Raw genomic sequence first — 9,361 nt, forward strand, 5'->3', positions numbered from 1 at the left:
TTGAGGATGTAGTCGTGGTGCACGCAAGCTGGCTCGGATAAACCTCATTCAAAAAAAAAAAAAAGGGAAAAAGACGAAAGAAAAAGTATTCGACTAAATGGCCAATGATGGGTTAGTAAAGCAGTTAAAGGCCCAACCTCTCTAGGGGAGATCTTGGGTTCGCACCTATTCGGCGGCAAGCTGGCCCGGATGAACCTCATTTCTAAAAAAAAAACAGAATATTTAACAAAATGCCGCTGTGACTAATTGGATTAACTGTATTAGGGTGTACACCATGGGTGAATTCTTCTAGAAAGTGAAAAAATTAGGCATGTGGGCTTCACATATGGCGATGGAGAGAAAAATGAATCGAACGTTTCCGAAAAAAAGAAAAAAAGGAAAAAAAAAAAAAGAAAAAAGAAAAAAAAAAAAAAAGAAAAGGGAATAATAGAGCGACTTCTCTGTCTCTTGATGTATACGGTATACCATTGTTTTTCTACGTGTGCGTATATCAATCCAGGTTAACCAATGACGGTACATTCGGTAGGAAAGCCTTGAGAGAGAGAGGGAGTACTATTACTATCAATAGGAAAAAGGCTTGGGACAAGTAGGAGTGGACATTTGTGGAGGGAGTACTATCCAAGATAGGCTTTGAAAGAAGTGGGGTGGATATGATAACGTCGTGTGTTTCCCTGATGAGTGGAGGAGGTGGAAAATATAGATCATATTTTTTTCCTGATTTCTGTAGGGGTGGAAAATATTGGTTTTACTTGGCTTTAGTGTCATTAATGTGCTGAACCTTTAAATAATCGTTGGATCAAGATCTCAATCGAGATTTTGATTTCAACCATTGAGAAACGAGTAGTCGAGATTGAAATCTCAACATAAATGCGTGATTCAACGGCCTAAAATCACGGGGTTGAACTGAAAAAGAATCTGGAAAATATAGATCATATGGCTTCTAAGGTCTTGCTTGATCTTGAAGCCTTGCTGGACCAATTTGCAAATCCCATTCAAGAGAAGTGGTGTAGTTGATGGTATTTCACAGTGTAACCCTGTAACTTTATTTGTATTTTATTATTTTAAGTCTTAAAAAAAAAATCAATTGTGAGTCATTTTTTTTCCCCCCCCCCCCCCCCCCCCCCCCCTCCCCAGAGCAGCTTGGTTTGCCCCTCCCCCCTACCCCCCCCCCCCCCCCCCCCCCCCCCCAACCCCCCTTCCTCTTCCTCTTTGTGACCCACCGAATAGAACAATCAGCAAATAAGAGAAAAGAAGAACATAATAATAACAACTAAGAGAAAAGAAAGACACAATAATATATGGGCAAGAGAGAAAACTCCACTATAAATAAAGAAATATCCAAGAGAGAAGATATTTGGGATGATTAAAGAAGAAGGAAGAGGCATTCTTTTATAGCCTCTTCCTCTCCACATATTCCCACATCAGTCGATGTGGGACTAATATTACAACAATCTCCCACTTGGAGATTAGATTGAGAACCAATCAATCTCCACACCAGTCTCTATCTTGCCACCACCATGCTTGTCTATGTCTCTATCAAGCCATACAAGGATCTGCACCAAATGAACTTGTCGTATTGATTGCTTTTGTCAATGCATCCGCTAGGTTCTCTTTCGTGTGGATTTTCTCGCATATCCACCCTTCAGTCTTCCACCACTTCACGAACAAAATGATATTGTACTTTTATGTGTTTTGTCCTGGAATGAAAAGCTGGATTCCTTGCAATGTGCAAGGCACTCTGACTGTCACAATACAAGAGAATCTTCTCGTGTTTGTGCCCAAGTTCTTCCATGAATCTTCTTATCCAGATTGCTTCTTTACAAGCTTGTGTAGCTGCCATATACTCAGCTCGTTGTAGACAGGTGCTACAACCGTCTCGTAGTTTAGATACCCACTCACGGCTCCTTCCGCAATTGTAAACACATAGCCGTAGTGGATTTCCTTTTATCAAGATCCCCCGCAAAATCGAATCAACATATCCTCCGACAAAAATTCGGATCCTCCATAACATAGAGCAAGATCCAAGGTTCCTTTAATGTATCTTAGGATCCTCTTCACTATAATCCAATGCTCTTGTCCTGGATTCGCCATATGCCGACTAATCACTCCCACCGCATGTGCAATGTCCGGTCTTGTACATATCATAGCGAACATCGGACTTCCCACGCTTGATGCATACGGTACTCGAGACATCTCCATCCTCTCTCGCTTCATTGCTAGGACACATACTTGAGGATAACTTGAAATTAACAGAAGAGGAGTAGAAATTGGCTTACAGTCTTGCATATTGAAGCGGCGCAAGACTTTCCTTAAGTAACTCTTCCGAGATAGCCAAATCTTCCGTTATTTCCGTCTCGGTGAATTTGCATCCCTAGAATCTTGTTTGCGGGTCCCCGCATCCTTCATTTCAAATTCCCTAGCCAACCGAGCCTTTAATTCTACGATCCGATCTTTGTTGGGGCCTCGACACCAACATATCATCGACATACAACAAGAAATGATGAAATCATCATTACCAAACCTCTTGTAATACGCACAAGGGTCTCAAGCAAGTCTGTTGTATCCAAGGCTCAATATGAAGGAATCAAATCTCTTATACCAACATCTTGGCGCCTGTTTTAAGCCGTATAGAGATTTGTTCAACCTGCAAACCAAGTTCCCCTTTTCTGGTTCTTCAAAACCTTCTGGTTGGAGCATATAGATTTCTTCTTCAAGATCTCCATGAAGAAATGCAGTTTTACATCTAACCGCTCAAGATGTAGATCAAACATAGCACAAAGTGCTGGAACTATCCGGACAGTAGTAAGTCGAACCACTGGAGAAAAGATTTCGTGAAATCAACACCTTCTTTTTGAGCATATCCTTTGATCACCATTCTTGCACGATACCGCTCTACTTGATCATCACTGTTTCGTTTGATCTTGTAAACCCATTTGTTACCAATGGGCTTCCTTCCGTGCGGTAAAGGTACAAGCTCCCACGTCTTATTCTTATGAAGAGCTTCTAGTTCTTCCCGCATAGCCGCCATCCAAAGTGACGCTTCGAGCTATCAATCGCTTCTCTGAATGTTGATGGCTCACCATCTTCCCGTTAGAAGACAAGATGCAATGTTGCTCTCCATAATATAATCAGCTGCCAAAGTTGGTGTATGTCTTTCACGAGGTGACCATCGAACTTCTACAATTGTAGACTCAACTGGTACTTGTTCCTCATTTTTCGATTCCCGCTCCCCGGAAGAATTTTCGGATTGGACTTCTCTTCCTCCCGAACTGTTGTACTCTCCGGAATTTCTATTGAAATGCTACTCACATCTTCCATTTTGCAGCTTATCTTCGCAAAAATGACATCTCGTCGATGACGACTTTGTGGGCAGTGGGATCCCACAATCGATACCCCTTGACTCCATCAAGCATTTCCCAAGAATCTGCATTTTCCGGATTTTGGATCCAACTTCGAAATTTCTTGGGGATGATACATCACGTACACAGGACTCCCAAATGTGTGCAGGCGTGAATAATCAACTGGCTTGCCAGTCCACATCTCCATCGGTGTCTTCAAATCAATCGATCTTGTTGGTGATCGATTAATCACATAGCAGTGAGTGTTTACGGCTCCGCCCAAAAGGACTTAGCCATACTTGCAGTTCTCAACATCGCTCTCGTTCTTTCGAGTAGAGTTCTATTCAACCGCTCCGCTACTCCATTCGTTGAGGAGTGTAAGCCACCGTGAGTTGTCTCTTGATGCCTTCTTGATTACAAAACTCAAAGAAGTCATCCCGTATATTCACCGCCATTGTCCGTCCCGAGGCACTTGATTTTCTTCTCGGTTCTCGTTCAACTTGCGCTTTGAATGTTTTGAAAACTGAAAACACATATGACTTCTTCTTGATAGGAAACACCCAACATCTTCTGGAATAATCATCAATGAAAGATACATAGTACCTTGCTCCCCCCAGAGATGTAACCGGTGCTTGCCATACATCAGAGTGAACTAATTCCGAATACTTTTACTCCCCGGAATCGGATGCATTGAACTTCAATCTATCTGCTTGCTTGTAACACACAGTGCTCACAAAAGGGTAATGAAACCTTTGTGAGACCCGGGAGTAATTTCGTTCTGCGAGAACCTTCAACCCTTGCTCTGACATGTGGGCCAATTTTCGATGCCACACTTTTGTCATCTCTTCTGCATTTCCGGTTGATGCAACTGATGCTTCTGCCTCCAGACATGTTTCTCCCATTACTTCGTACAAATTTGCATCTCCCCTTTCAGCTTTCATTACAACTAGCGCTCCTTTGACGATCCTCATCATTCCGTTTTGGATGCGTGTCTTGCACCCAATTTCATCTAATTGTCCCAAAGACAATAGATTCTTCTTTAAGCCCTTCACATGCCGCACATTTTGAATAGTGCGTACCATACCATCGTACATCTTCAACTTGATGGTGCCAACTCCAACAATTTCCAAGGCATGATCATTTCCCATGTACACAGACCCTGTAGAGATATGTTCATAAGTTTGAAACCAATCTCTGCGAGAGGTCATGTGCCATGTTGCTCCCGAATCCAAGATCCAAGCATCACTATGTTCCAATCTATCCTTGGCTGCCATTGCTGATTCGCTGTAAAGAATATCTCCTTCAACAATGCACCCTTGAGATGTCTCTGCCTTATCTACAATTTGATGAGGTGAAGTGATTTTGGCTTCATACAATTTGATGAGGTGATCCCAAACCTCCTTTGCAGTTTTCTTCTCTTCTACGCCCCCTAAAATATCATCTGATAATGCTAGATGCAAATCGAAAGAGCGATCGCATCTATTCCGTTCCACTTTTCGTTGTCCGTGAACTCCGCCGGCCGAACATTGATGGCTTCCAGGCAGTTATCTTTTATCAATAATGCCTTCATCTTCATTTTCCATTTTTTGCTGCCATTGCTTCTATCACGAACTGTTGTTGGTTGCAGAATAACTCCCACTATTTCACGTGAAACTTGTCTTCTCAGGTTATCTCCAACTGGTATATGGTTGAACCAAAATGCACCAGGAAAATTTCCGGGGAAAGATCGGAGGGACACAAGCGGTCCGCTTAAAAACCAGACTCCTTAGACAAAATTTTCCTAGACATGCACTTAATCACCCAATACACCTTTCTAGGATACCCGAAAAGAAACCACGTGAAATTGCGACTCCAGCACCTCCGTAGGATGAAAAACAATATCTTACTTATTTTTCTGATGTGAAGGATCCACCTAAGTGGCAATCACAGAGCATACTATAAGTAGATACTCACACCCTAAACCAAACAAACAAACCCCCCAAGGAATTTTCCTTTTCTGATGTGGAAGCTCAGACTATGCTGCAACCACAGAGCATACTTGGAAAAACCTCGCTTCGATACCCACTGTCGGGTTATGTAGAACCCACCGAATAGAACAATCAGCAAATAAGAGAAAAGAAGAACATAATAATAACAACTAAGAGAAAAGAAAGACACAATAATATATGGGCAAGAGAGAAAACTCCACTATAAATAAAGAAATATCCAAGAGAGAAGATATTTGGGATGATTAAAGAAGAAGGAAGAGGCATTCTTTTATAGCCTCTTCCTCTCCACATATTCCCACATCAGTCGATGTGGGACTAATATTACAACATCCTTCCTATTCAGGCTCAGAGAGAGAGGTGCAAGGGATAAGAAGAAGAAGGTGAAAGAGCTGAGTGGATTATGCGGTTCTATTTATTGGAGGTAATGGATGTTACATAATGAGGATGAGGCACAATTCAAATGGAAAGATTGGTTACCTGTTGATGTGTATAGTCTGTTAGAGATATTGTAATATACAACTACGAACAGAGAAGAACACAAGTAAAACACACAAGAGGGATTTAGGCAAAACCCTGCCTACGCCCACCCGAAAGAAAAGAAGTTTCACTATTTCAGGAAACCACACACCACTCTCATACACACAAAGGTTGTTGTGACCTTGTATGAGACATAGAAGGCACTTGTATTGAGTTAGATTTATCCTTGACATGTGAGAGAGTTGTGACTCAATCCCCACCTACGGTATGATGTGACATAGTCCGTTTGTTGCGGGTTCCCAATAGAGGGAATCAGTACTTGAGGGAGAGTGACAAAACCGCTCAGAGGAAGTTAGTGTTGCAACTTAATGCATGTCTGCTATAGAGGCTACATTTGTTAAAGTTTAGGAACATATTTGCATATTCATTTATTATCTCATTATATTTATATTATTTATTGATGTGTGTGACGGATGCGCAATGTATGATTATGTTGATCTAACAAAGTTCTGTGGAATTCACTCCTCTCTATATATTCTCCTTAGATTTTGTTGCAAGTTATGAGGACATCGTTTACCTGGAGAGCTCGCCGCTAGCAGAGTCCTACGAGGGACTTGCCGAAGAGGACACCGAGGTACAAGGACTCAGAGAGAGTCATGTCCTTGCTTGGACTGCTCCTATGAAATTTAGCCTTCTTGCATGGGGATATCATATGATAAAGTAGTTGCCATAATTGCGATTAGTTGATTGTCTATTTATTTATTAGGCAAGGACGTTACTTATACTCTTAAACTTTTGATAATAATACTAAGACTTCCGCTATAATAACTCTAACATTCTTTCTTTTACACTTTGATTATGATTTTGATTAACTTTGACTATTAACATGAGGTGATTGTAATAACCTTGATATTTTTTATTTTTTATTTTCTTGCTCTTGGATTATGTAGTTATGGATTGGCTATAAATCTAAATTCCGTGGTGTAACAAGCCCCACGGGTATTCAAGCATGTCTAGAATCGACTGGGTGGGGTGTGACAAAAGCATGTGCTTTAATTCGGATAGCTCATAATTTCTTCCTATCATATGCTCAGATTCTTGGACTTGCAATTCATGTTTCGTGTCAGGATCATGGGAATTATCACACTTATGGTTATGGCGTTCCTCTTGTCTATGGACATGATGATACATACCCGTTTTTTAGGAGTTCGTACTACTATGGACATAATGATGAATGAATTTGGATGACTCTAGAGGCTCTAAATGGACCATATCTACTTATGGGGGTTATGATGATCAATGATGAATTGTACCTTGGTTCCAATACATGTAGATGAGTTCACATTAGTGAGCCATTCATTTAGTAATTTTTTTAATTAATTATTACTTACAGATGAATGACAGAATGAGAGGTATCTATGAATATTAAAAAAACATATAAAACAAAATAATTCAACCGTAAATGTGCGCTTTCCTGAACATGCTTGCAGCGGATCAGCATGGTCAAGGCTTCATTCCATACCCTACGTAGTCATTGAAGAAGCAGCTCCAGTTTCGTCTCTTTGTCGGCGTCTACCATTGGTTGGCAGCCACCCCACCCCGCGTGATGGAAAAGAAAGGAAGTTTTCAACTTCAATTTATGAGAACCCTGCCTTTTCCAGGCTGTTAACTCATTTGGATCCAACTCTCACCAAAACAACTCATTTGGATCCAACTGTGAACAGCTCAAATTCCATTCGATGCGCTCTCAAGTCTCACTTCCCAGTCCATGCCTTTCTTCCCTTCACGACTCCACTTCTCTCCTCTATTCCCTGCCAACCCTCTTCTATATAAATGTATAGACCTCCAATGCAGCCACAACTACTCAGTCTCACTGCAGATTTAAAGCAAACACCTTCCCTTCAAGTTTAGCATATCCACTGTTTCTAGCTCTTATGGCTGCTTTCTCTTCCTCTTCCTTCACTGTTTCATTAGTGTTGGTGTCTATCTTATTGGGCACCTCTTTAATGGCTGTCTCTGCAAGTAATTTAAACCAAGATTTCACTCTCACTTGGGGCGATGGTCGTGCCAAGATCCTCAACAATGGGGACCTTCTCACTCTGTCTCTTGACCAGGCCTCTGGCTCTGGTTTCCAATCCAATAAAGAATATCTGTTTGGAAAGATTGATATGCAGCTCAAGCTCGTCCCTGGCAACTCAGCTGGAACTGTCACAGCCTATTATGTAAGCTCCAGTTGATTCTCACTTCAATTTTCCATATCTGTTCTCAAATGATTCCTAATTCAGAAGTGGTATTCTGTTGCAGTTATCTTCAAAAGGGGCATCATGGGATGAGATCGACTTTGAATTCTTGGGAAACCTCAGTGGAGATCCTTACATTCTTCACACTAACGTGTTCGGTCAAGGGAAAGGCAACAGAGAGCAGCAGTTCTATCTCTGGTTCGACCCAACTGCAGACTTCCACACCTACTCCATCCTCTGGAATCCCCAACGAATCATGTAAGCATTGTTCAAACCCACCCAATTTGAAGTACCATCTACAGTTTAGTTTCTGATTTTGATCTTCTTTTCCCTCCTCTAGATTCTCCGTTGATGGAACTCCCATTAGAGAGTTTAAGAATTTAGAGTCAAAAGGTGTTCCCTTCCCAAAGAACCAACCCATGAGGATCTACTCAAGTCTCTGGAATGCAGATGACTGGGCTACGAGGGGTGGGCTCATCAAAACAGATTGGACTCAAGCTCCATTCACAGCTTCCTACCGTAAGTTCAATGCAGATGCCTGTGTTTGGTCTTCTGGGTCGTCTTCCTGCAACTCGAATTCACCTTCCTCTGCATCTGGTAACAGCTGGTACTCGCAAGAAAAAGGTTAGATGCGGGCCGGCTTGTGTGCCGGGCAGCCGCCTCCGATGGCAAAGTTAGATGATGAACCGAATGAGGTCTCGTGCAAAAGCTACACAAGATTATGCTCAAAGTGTATTGGTTGCTTACCGGAGGGGTAGATCTATGCATTTATAGTGCGGGTGTTACCTTTTACGTGTTTGGTAAGTTGGCTTGACAAGGACTGATGTTTCTCCTCGGATCATGCTCCCTTGTCGTTAGCCCCCTTCAATCGTTTGTCGAGTTGACCTTCTATAATAAGGATGATTGCTATATTTGTGGCGTACGTTACGCCTTCGGTTATAGAAGATCGGCATCCCTCCCGACTAACAGCAATGTGGAGCCCCATTCAGCTGGGACCCGATTACGTTGCATCATGATATGGACGGGTGTAACCCGTTTAATATGACGGTACCCATTAACTCGGGTTATACCCGCCTGGTGCATATCCTTCCGTATCATAAGCCCCCTATCCCGATCGTTGCTTGCGATGTTCGGGATAGTTAAGTGGTTGGAATGAGTCGTGTCTCGGGAGGCTCCTCGTCTTCCCTTCCCTCGGGACACTTCCAGGGATATCCCTTAGTGGGCGCATTGAATGCCTGCGCACTAAAGTGACCAGCCGTTTTTTGTAACGGCTGTCCTCAGGACTTCGCCCAACCTGGGATTGACACGTCAGGTGGCT

General features: G+C 42.3%; 1 pseudogene across 1 annotated transcript; it reads left to right on the top strand.

The window, feature by feature from the left end:
• Positions 1–7,528: 7,528 nt before the first annotated feature.
• On the top strand, positions 7,529–8,672 carry LOC149015428 (putative xyloglucan endotransglucosylase/hydrolase protein 23 pseudogene; annotated as a pseudogene). Its single transcript, XR_016173564.1, has 3 exons — positions 7,529–8,025; positions 8,108–8,301; positions 8,384–8,672. The product of XR_016173564.1 is annotated as a putative xyloglucan endotransglucosylase/hydrolase protein 23 pseudogene (transcript).
• Positions 8,673–9,361: the final 689 nt, after the last annotated feature.

Source organism: Hakea prostrata, chromosome 5 (genome assembly GCF_041222555.1).
Source record: "Hakea prostrata isolate BN-2017 chromosome 5, UWA_Hpros_2, whole genome shotgun sequence".
Lineage (NCBI taxonomy): Eukaryota > Viridiplantae > Streptophyta > Magnoliopsida > Proteales > Proteaceae > Hakea > Hakea prostrata.